Source organism: Nelusetta ayraudi, unplaced genomic scaffold (assembly GCF_046127955.1).
Source record: "Nelusetta ayraudi isolate G7.1 ecotype Tasmania unplaced genomic scaffold, CSIRO-AGI_Nayr_v1 ptg000092l, whole genome shotgun sequence".
In the NCBI taxonomy this organism is placed as follows: Eukaryota; Metazoa; Chordata; class Actinopteri; order Tetraodontiformes; family Monacanthidae; genus Nelusetta; species Nelusetta ayraudi.
The window spans coordinates 1,206,991-1,217,500 of NW_027466142.1; the positions used below are offsets into that span (position 1 = coordinate 1,206,991).

The 10,510-nt window shown below is 46.3% G+C and overlaps 1 long non-coding RNA gene across 1 annotated transcript in view; it reads right to left on the reverse strand.

Annotated features, from left to right (window-relative positions):
• Positions 1–560: 560 nt before the first annotated feature.
• The window catches only part of LOC142902108 (uncharacterized), a 70,966-nt gene continuing 61,016 nt past the window's right edge, over positions 561–10,510 (reverse strand). The window contains exon 5 of the long non-coding RNA XR_012929052.1: positions 561–1,368. This is a non-coding gene — a long non-coding RNA (uncharacterized LOC142902108). The remainder of the gene's footprint in view (positions 1,369–10,510) is intronic.

Here is a 10,510-nt window from a genome sequence, read left to right on the forward strand (position 1 = left end):
TTAATATTACTATTAATTATCTCTAATTGTGCTTTACTGATGTTCTCTAAGGTGCATCCTACACGTATTACACAAACGTTTTTTTTTTTTTTTTTTTTAATAACGAGACACATCAAACAAAATACTTGATAATAGCGTGTTTGCTCCTGCCGTGCAGCATGAATTACAATCTCAGCCCGACCTACTTAACAGTGAAATAAAAATTGAATGAGAAAGTAGCAACAATTGAAATCCAAAAAAGAAAAAGAAAAAGAAAAGAAAAGAAAAAACGGTCACTGCCACTTCCTGCTTCAGCATGTGGGCAAAACAAAAGACTGAGCTGCAGAAAAATGGATTTTCAGTAAATAAATAAATTAATTAAAATCAGGAAGCCGCTTCCTCCCTCCGCAGGCAGCAGGTGGCACTCTGACATCTCTCTCCAGGCGCTCCATGGAGACATCAACTGGATCGCACGAGTGTGTTAGATCCCCCCCCCCTAAAAAAAAGAAAAAGAACAGAACAGAAAAAAAAACTGACTCCCTGTTCAGGCCAATAATAAATAACACATCAATTCGGGGGCTTGTATTAACCGGGATGATTTATTAAAAGTTAGTGCATTAGATTGCTGCGATAATTGAAGTTATGATTAAGGAAATGACAGAATTGGGACCCGCCGGACATGAAAAATAGATGCGAGGATGGACAGACACTCTGCTTGAGTAAATTATTTAGCCTCCGTTAGATGACACCGGCTTGAGACGCGGGACGTGACTTTGTGTGTGTGTGTAAAAGAAACAAAAAAACAAAAACAGGTTGGCTTTTGGGATTGAGAGTACAAGCCGGGAAGCAGCCGGGAAGCAGGCGGGAAGCAGGCGGGAAGCTGCTGTGGAGCTGCTGGCACCTTCCTCCGAGCATCATCATCGTCATCATCATCATATGTAGTCCAGCATTGAGACGGATGCTGCCTGATCCCATCAAGACAACCGCTCTCATGTCTCCTGGCGGTGTGTGTGTGTGTGTGTGTGTGTGTGTGTGTGTGTGTGTTGGAGGGTAGGGGGGTGGTCTGGTGGGACAGAGAAGATCTCTGCAGCTGATTCCTTTTGTTTCCTCCCGACGTCTCTGCGGGCATCTCGACCCTGCGAGTCTGCAGCACATGCTGCCACGCGGGGAACATCGCAGCTCACGCTTAATGCAGAATGAATGAATGGCTGCGCTTCACCATCCGTCCGTCCGTCCGTCCGTCCGCAGGTCGGACTGAGGCTGCAGGGAGGTTCTTCCCGCTGCTGCTGCTGCCTCTCCCATGCAGCCCAGCCGGAGGAGAGAGACGCAGACAAAAGAGGAGGGAGGAAGGACTGGAGCGCCGCGATCAGAGCCGTCGGGTCATCCTGGCTGTGGAACCATGAGAGATGAGAGAGGGGGGGGGGGGTAAAAAAGGAAGCTCAGTTGTTGGGTCGTGACTGGCTATGACGTGTAAATCCTGGTTAGTTGTACTTGTTCCTTCTAAAAACGTCACGACCCATTCAAGAGTTTTTTCGTATTCAAGAGTTTTCAGCAAGTAGTCCTCATAGATTTTGTATTTCGTCATTCTCCCCTTCAGGAATGTAATGAAAAATAATGACAACAGCAACAGATTTGAATTTCTCATACAAAACCCAACACTTTTCTTATCGACTGGCATCGGATTGCCGTGCAAAAAGAGGCCTCAGTAGCGCCACGTTGTTGGAGTTATTTTTCAAGTGTTATGGGGTCAGAAGTTATCACAACATTTCCAGATTAAATGAATCCTGTATGTGAACTGCATCTAAATCATTTAAAAATCAATCAAATTAGTTTGGATTAATTCTAGTAGGGAAAATTCCTTTAAATTGCAGTTTAGTAATGAAATATTTGCCTTGTCGCATTCGTGGCGCCTTCTAACACTGACGCAGCACTCAATATGCTGACAATGTTGAATGCCTTCAGGTCTGTAGTTGGACCTTTGCTTGGTTGAGCCATCAGTCCACTTGCTCCTCGAAATGGTGCTTGTTGTCTATGAAGGGAAAAACAAGATTTCCACTGATTAAAAAAATAATAATTCCACCTCTTGTTTCCCCTGATGCTTAAAATCCAGGGCAACGATTTGGACTTTTGTTGTTGTTAATGTGCTCCCTGCAAATACACGCTGCTCAGGTGCTGCGGTCATGTGACCTGCTTGCATGACGCTTGGACACTATCCAGAGCAGCTGCGGCCACTAAACAGCGTCTGAACGTTTGAATGGAAATTTAAAATAATCACAAAAACGAGGCACCAGATTTTTTTTGTTTTTGAGGATGAAGCTTTGTGCTCCATATCTGAGCTGTGACTGAGACTGAGAGTGAGAGTGAGAGTGAGAGTGAGGGTGGGTGTTTTGAGCGGAGACTGTTTTGAAGGCCACCACCAAAGTTTTGGGGGTGAAGCAGTGGAGTGAAGAGGATCCAGAGCAGAAGACAGATCCTGGTTCAGCCGCCGCCGCCTCTTCACCCTGCAGCGTCATCTACCTATAAGAGGGGGTGGAGCGTGTGCGGGGGGGTGTTGGGGAGGGCTAGGGGGGGTGAGTGGGCGGGGCATGGATGGGAGTGGGGTGTCTCAAGGTCAACGGCAGAGCGGCGAATTGGGGTGGAAGCAGCCTAATGAGTTTTTCCATTCTGCGGCCGCCCCGGACCGCCGCCATCACCTTGGTATCCTGTCAATCCAAACTAGCCCCCCCCCTCCCCCCCTCCACACATCCCCTCTTCCTCTCTTTCTTCACCCTCTCCTCCTCTGTATTCCTCTCCTCTTCCTCCGACAGCTATAAGAAAGGTGGGTGTGTGTGTGTGTGTGTGCGTGCTGTGCGAAAAAAAAGTGTTTATTTCTGAACAGGCCTCTTAATCTATTTGGACTGGGCGTAATGGGACATTTGCATGGCGAGCACAGCGAGGTGTCAGCGATAACCACGGGGTCGTGACATCGCCGGCGAAATATGCTGAGCTTTCGCTAACCTCTCATCAAACACGCTGATCTTTATGGACTGTATCATATTGTGCCGTAATGTGCTTTATTGTCCACAGAATAAGCTTTTCTTTAAGGTAATTGGAAAGCGGGAAATGGCCGCTATCGGCTCCACTTTTTTTTTTTTTTTTTTAAATACATTACTCCTGAAATGTGGCTTGTGTAATGACCCTGTCGGTGTAAAACGTGAGATTTATCTTGGCAGCAGAAATTGATCCATTTCACCTTTGTCTAATGGAAATTTTTATCAAGTATTATCTGTTTATGTAAATGAGTGTGGCCCCCGGAACGGAGGGGATGAAAGGAAAAGTGTGGGGGAGGGGGAGGGCAGTTAATCTCGGGGCCTCTTTACGTGTCAGTCTGACTGTAATGCATACAGGATTCATCTCTGTGGGGGTGGTGTGTGTGTGTGTGTGTGTGTGTGTGTGTGTGTGTGTGTGTGTGTGTGTGTGTGTGTGTGGCTTCCTGAGCTCTGCCTATAAGAACTGGCTGACACAATAGTGAAAACATTTGTGCTCCAAAAAGATTTACACAATTAAAGCGCTGGACAATTTCAGAAGGTTTCCTGACACTCCAGCTTGGAGGTTTTCATACGCAGCTGCCTTTCTCTGCAGCTTTGGAAGTGACAGTAGCCTGGCTTCCACGACGCTCTTCACAATTGCACTTTGTGTATGCACTTTGGGCACCGACTTCATAATTTTCCTGAAATCTCACAGCATACTTCTACTCCTGTGTGGTGTAAATGCAAAAAAGAGATGTTTCCATTGGACCAATATATATTTTGGATGGAAACAGAAAAACTTTTTTTGTGATATTTGAGAGTTTTTTTTTTGAAATTTAGATGTTTCAGTTTTTATTGCCCATGTCTAGGAAATTGGAAACCAATGTGGTGTTGTTGCTGTTACTATTTTGTTTTAAATATGTTTTAATCTATTATATTATGTAAAATATAATAATGAACTCATACACACTACACAGTACACAACAGGATGTGGGTATTTTCTCCTGGTGAATTTCATCAGCAGCAGTGCAGCCTACTGTCACTTTTTCGCACGATAGTTTTTCTAACATTATTGGTGAGACATGGGGTGTATGTGTCCATCCTCGACCTATCGGCGGCCCTGGAACCAGTTCCCCGCTTCCAAGGTTCCGTGCTGCCACTCTAGAACTATTGTCCAGAGACTGAAAGCTCCTCCAGCTCAGTGTTCGTCACTCTGCTCCGGTGCCGTGATGTCTGCTGATCACAGAGCTTCTTAAGTTGTTCCCCCACCATTAAACTAGACAGCTGGGATGAGTGCAGTGATATGCGGTCCGACAAACGCTGGGACGCATCAGCTGCAGAATGGAGGGCACATTTTAGATCGCAGACTGCGCAGGCATGAAAAATGAATGAATAGCGTGGAAGCTGCGTGTTAGCGGTGGCGGCGGCGGGACCACGGCCACTCTGAAACAGAGAGCCGCAAAGATTGACAAGCCCCCCCACCACCCTCCACGCCCCCCCGCTTGTGTTTTCGCTGCGGCGGAGGCTTTTGATGTTTTATGAGGGAGGCCTCGCCTTGTTTGCCAAAGTCTTTCTTCCTGACAGCCGTGCAGCGGTTTTGTGAAATACAGCTGGTGGTGGAGAGGCAGGCGTGGAGGGGCAGCAAATGGAGCTTCACCGGGAGCTGGAGGACCCCCCCGCACACCCCCGAGTGGACCCCGGCTGTCATCTGCCATCCTGACAGGCAGAGACAGAGGGAGGCAGAGGGAGGAGAGTCGGCAGGGCTAAGTGACAGCAGACACGCCAGTGTGAGCCAGTCCACCAGAGGGAAGCCTTCACGGCTGTCTTCAACACGCAGGCCAGGGCCGGACGGAGGGCCGGGACAGCGTGAGGGCTGAGCCCCCCCTCCCCCCCCCTGCTGGTCAAACAGCGGCCCTGATACACTGGCCTGACCAGAGTGTAGCCGGCAAACAGAGAAGTTGTGCAGCTACATGATGCACGGCTTGAACATGTGCTGATGGTCTGGCAGCAGCAAAAATATATTTTAAAAAAATCTCGAAAGTTCTGCGGCCTTTGCCCGCTTCTGCTGCACAATGCGGGGATTCGAGCGAGAGCAACATTATTTGTCATTATTAGCGTGAGAGTTGTGGATAATTAGTGGCGAAAAAGTCCATCACAGGGTGGCTAATGGTTGGCTGAAACATTCCAAATTCAAATTTCATAAAGTCCAACTGGCACATGCTGTTTCCATGACCTGTGTCAAATTAAGAATTACTGGCTTATTTTGAATACCAGTGGATAATTAATGGTTTGGTAAATGTACTGATTTTCTTGCATTCTGCAGGGTTCAACTACGCTGTCTGGCTTTGCAGAAAGCTGCAGTACACACATTCAAAAAGGCCACTGGTGGTGAAGAGTGTGTACTTGTGTGCAATCTTGCATGCATGCCAAGAGTCAAAGACGTATATTGGGCTTTTTCTGCTCCTCTGCACTGGCTCCTGACCTCCTGCGGTGAGCAGCAGAGAGGTCAGAAACAAACCAAAGCCCCTCCCGCTGTCAGCATCTGTCAGCGTCTCACAATCCACCTGCTGGGTGCACGACAGACGTTCTGCCCACCTGATTGCAGGACAGCGCTTCTTTCAGTCAGTCCGGTTTGGTCTCATTCCTGGAGAGACGCAGGTGGAGACCATGACATCTTTTGCTCAGACACGAGTTGGATGTCAAGGTCAGCCGTGGACTCCTGCGGTCCCAGGATGGTAGCGGGAGCACCTGCTGTGAGGCCGGCCAGCCCCGAGACCCTCACCGCTCCGGCCGACCAGGACTCCTGCTACACAGGGACGGCCGTGTAATTAAAAAAGGGCCCCTTTATTGCCCCCCACCCTCCCAAGCATTAAAAATGGATTCTATTAGCAGCTAATGGAGCATCTCCTGGTTCATATCCCACCATGAACCCCCAGCCCCAGAGGGAAGGAGAACTCAGACAGATGCTCCTTGAGGAGGTGCGCTTTGCACTTTGTTTGTGCCTCCAGGAGAGTGCGTGGGCCGGTGGAGGCTTTTTGACAAATCCTCAAAGGCATCAAGTCAAGAGTGTGAGTGGTAAAAATCTGAGACACACGTCCAAGAATGACAGGTTTTTGTTTTCAACACCACGAACTGAAACACATGCTGGCAAGAGTTGTAGAAATCAGTCCGATTTCTTTCAATTTAATTACTTATTAAGAAGCAAAATAAAAAAAAAATAAACATTTTGCTGATACTTTATGAGCATTAACATCAGCAGTTATTTATAGTGACTTAACTCATGAGTGTATGGTTATGAAACACGTTCAGTAACTCTAAATAAGCTTTTTGTAAAACATGACTATTTTGAAAAATTTAAATATAAAACGTGTTTGAGTTATTTTACATTTTTATTGTTTCCTACATAATTCCATGTGTGTTCATAAGTAGTGTTGATGCCTTGAGTGTGAAAACTGCAGTGTCAATAGTCAGAGAATTAAATATTTACCTAATAAATTGGCCGGTCAGTTTATTATGTGTTTTGCAAGAACCAACTCTTCCAGTCTGACGACGTTTTAACTCCCGCCACCTATAAAAAAAGCAAAGAAAAAAAAAAGCCAGTGAAATTGCTGGTGCTCCCCGTCCACCAATGAGAAGCAGCTGCTTGTGTTTGAAGGGTAACCATCCGAGCTCGGACGTTTTCCCTTTGCTGTTATTACATTAGCATGAGCTCGGTGGTGAAGGCGCTGCTGCATCATGGGCCGCGGCTATTACTGTGAGTGTATGCGGGGCGTCTGGGGCCTCTGACTCCATCTCAGACACACACAGACACACACAGACACACACATACACACACCCCAACCTCTTGCACCCGGTGTCAGAGCCTTCTCCTGTCAGTAATTTGTTGCTAATCAGCTGTCAGCTCGGCGGCGATGATGAGGTGATCATGGTGGGCGGTGGAAGGTAATGGCCTTAAAAGTCACAGAGTCAATGTCAATGGGATCACTCGGATTCAATCAGGGGCGGTCCGATGAAGGATGGCGCCCGCTGACATTACCACTCATTTTGAGCCCAAGCATCTGGGCCCTAGTAAATAACCATCAGTGGGTGGGTCCCGGGGACAGGTCATTAGCCCTGAGAAAAATAAATATCTCCTCTCTGCTGAAGGCTGCAAGTCATTTAGCACAGGCTAGGAAATTTCACCCTAGATTAAGTATGATGAGCCAATATCAGTCAGAGGAGAAGCCACACTGAGCTGGGGGGGACCCTGATGATACGCAGAGAAAATTTATATGCGAGCCCTCGGAAAATGTGATTCCGTTGCGAGGGCGAGGAAGAGGAGGGACAGGACCACTTGAAAACGAGAGGCTGACTGATGGAGGTTCTGTAGGGCTCGGTGACGATGGCGCGTCGAGGCCGCCGCCGGCCACCACCAATGTCACTCATTGGGCCAATTGAAGAGACAACACGGGAGAAGATGAGGAAGGGTGGGGAGACGCTGGCACACAGATTTGTAACCCAACAAGCGCACACAATAGATGTTGTGCTGTTTCACTCAGTGACGTGCTCGGGATGTGCACAACTAATCTTAACTGCAGCAGAGTGAGAGTGAAGATGGAAGGCTTTTCAGAGCACGTCCTCTGTTTTCTGTTTGGAACCAATGGAGCAAATGGATAAGGAAAGAAAAAATTGAAGGAAGAAGACAGGAACACCTCGCTGGTTGAATAAATGCGACATCGTCATGGATTTTGGGCCCGAATTTCGACTTTAAATGAAATTAGTCGCTTATTGAGAATGTGTGCTGTTCGGCATACTCAATTAATGGTGCAAAAAAATCAGAAACAATAGTGAAAAAAAATGTTTTACGAGCAAAAAAAATTCCAATATATTCCATTGGAATATATTGGAACTAAATATATTGGACTAAAAAATATTCCATCAAAAAATAGCAAAATTAGAAATATGAAATCAAAGTTTTTGGACATAACAAAAAATATGTTTCAACAGATCTACATAATGTGTGTGAGTCCCTGCTTGCAGACTAAACTATGTGAATTGTGTAGCAACTCAAAGAACATATGAATTAGCGTTTGATATTCCATTAAAAATGATTTGCGACGGGCTTCAGTGCCTTCATTTGACGACTCGGTGTCCTTCTGCGAGCGACAGTGAGGAGTTTTTGGGAGGGATGGAGAAACTCCTGCGAGTCCTGCCAGCACTTCGCCCAGCACCACTGACGCAAAGCCCCGATGACGCACAAATGACCCTGGCGGCTCCGAACTGTCATCAGTCCAATTAATAGGAGCTGGCTCACAATCCATTACAGCAAATACAGCGCAAACATTAGTGTATATTAACCCCCCAAAATCTGGTCCAATTCTATCAACGTGAATAATTCAGCCAGTTTGCAAAGTGCCTGTTGCATCAATAATTCATGCCAACACTTAAGTATTAAATATTAAACATCTGCTCATGTATCTCCATTGTGTTCTCGCGCTGCTCGGCTGCTCTCCAGTCACTTGTGGCCTCGTCGACACGAGTGTGACAGCACAGACCTGCAGCCCGCTGGTGAAGTGTTGGCTACGCACAGCAGTGTAGCGGGATTGTTGCGTTTGCCAATGGAGTCGGGGAAAAATACAAAAAAATAAATAAATTATAATCTGAAAAAAGTCTAAAAATTCATTTTTTTGTATTTTTTTTTGTTTTCAGCAAAGTAGCACAATTAGCTTCACTGAAACTTTTGAGCATTTTTGAGGTTTTAAAATATGCAGATGAGCGTCAGATATTAAAAAGAAAAACATTACATCTTGTCTTGGATGACTATTAAAGTTCACACTGCACATACATGTGGTTTTTCAGTAAATATTCTTTTTTTCTTTTAAGTTTAATTATTCTCTAAATACATACTAAATATTGAGCAATGATTTGGTCGCTGCGGGTGAGACAGGAAAATCTCACACTTCCAACCTCATGTCTCCCCCAACCGGCCACGTCCCAACCACCGGGTTAACTCGGTTCCCCAGGTCAGGTATTCCAGTCGCCTGCTGCAGCGTTCCGCTGTGTCTGGATCTACAGATCTGGGCGCTGGTGATGTACAGATTAAGATCGTCTGACTGTGTTTGACTGTAAAACACAATACATTTCCAAACAAACAGGAAATAAAGAAGTCGGCCTGTAAAATCTGCGAGCCGTCAGATATTTGCTCACATGGTTTCGCCCGCGAAAGGTGCTGAGTTGGCGACGAGCGTATACGGCAAACATAAACGTCTCCCAGAGAAGTTGTTGACTAAAGTGGAATTAGGAGAGAGACGAATATTGGATTTTAATACAGCAGGTGGCCAGGAACACAACTCCAGACGACTGCCAATGTTGTTCTTTGCCTGCCGAATGTTTAAATTAGACGCACTTGAAAAAACTTTTGTTTGTGGTTTTATATTTGGAGATCTTTTTATTTCTTTAGAGAGAAAAAAAAAGTGTGTAGATTCGGCACCATTTTTTTTTTTTTATAAGTGCAACACAAATAAAGGAAGATGGATTCTTTAACCCAACTAAAAGTCTAATCAGCCAAAAAAAAAAAAAAGTTAGCGGCGCTGCTTAAAACGCTGGTTTTATTTGGTGGGCGTGCAGTCAAAATGATAGGGACCCCTCCTCTAGTCGTTCCAGTCCTCCCAGTCACCCTGCTTCCAGTTGTCCCAGTCACTCTCCCTCCAGTCCTCCCAGTCACCCTGCCAGCGACAGAAGCAGGTGTTGCTTCCAGGTGGGCCTGTCAGACGCAGTGGCGGGCTGGCGAGGACCAGCAGGGGGTCCAGAGGGGACACCTGCTGGTCGACACTTTGACTGCGTTCACCAGAACCAGAACAGTGAAGACCAGAAAACTGTGACTTTTCACTAAAGACACTCCAGGGTTGGAGGGACGGACGGAGCAGCACATCCAGCCACCAGATAAACAACTAGAGGGACTAATCTGCCTCCTCCTGGTCGAATCCCCTCCCTCGGTGTGTGTGTGTGTGTGTGTGTGTGTGTGTGTGTGTGTGTGTGTGTGTGTGTCTTTCGGTCAGGCCCGATGAACCCCGCTTGGAAGACGATCATTAGCGAGTCAAATACCAGCACAAATGGCCGTCTGCAGCGATGGCTGACATTCATCTGCGTCTGAGAGGCGTCCAGCTCCCCGCCTGACACTCAGGCAGCCAGTGAGCACAGCCACACTCACACCACATCAGAAAAACAACACAAACATTAGTGGTAGTAGTAGAAGCAATGGCTTGGTGACGGCAGCAAATCTTTTGTTTGGGGACGTTAACAAATAGATTACAGCTCACAATAAATCTTATTTTCAATTATAGTTATAGTTATTTATTTAGTTAATATCATAATTATATTATAGTGATTATAAAGTGTTGGCAAGATTTCTTCTTCGTTTTTGCCGTGAGAGAATGTCTGTGTAGATTTTCAATTGAAGCGTACGAGCGAGCCGACACGTGCATCGTAGGGTATCGGGAGCAGCATCGTGTCAGGTTCACCTCAAACCACTGAATGGAAAATGA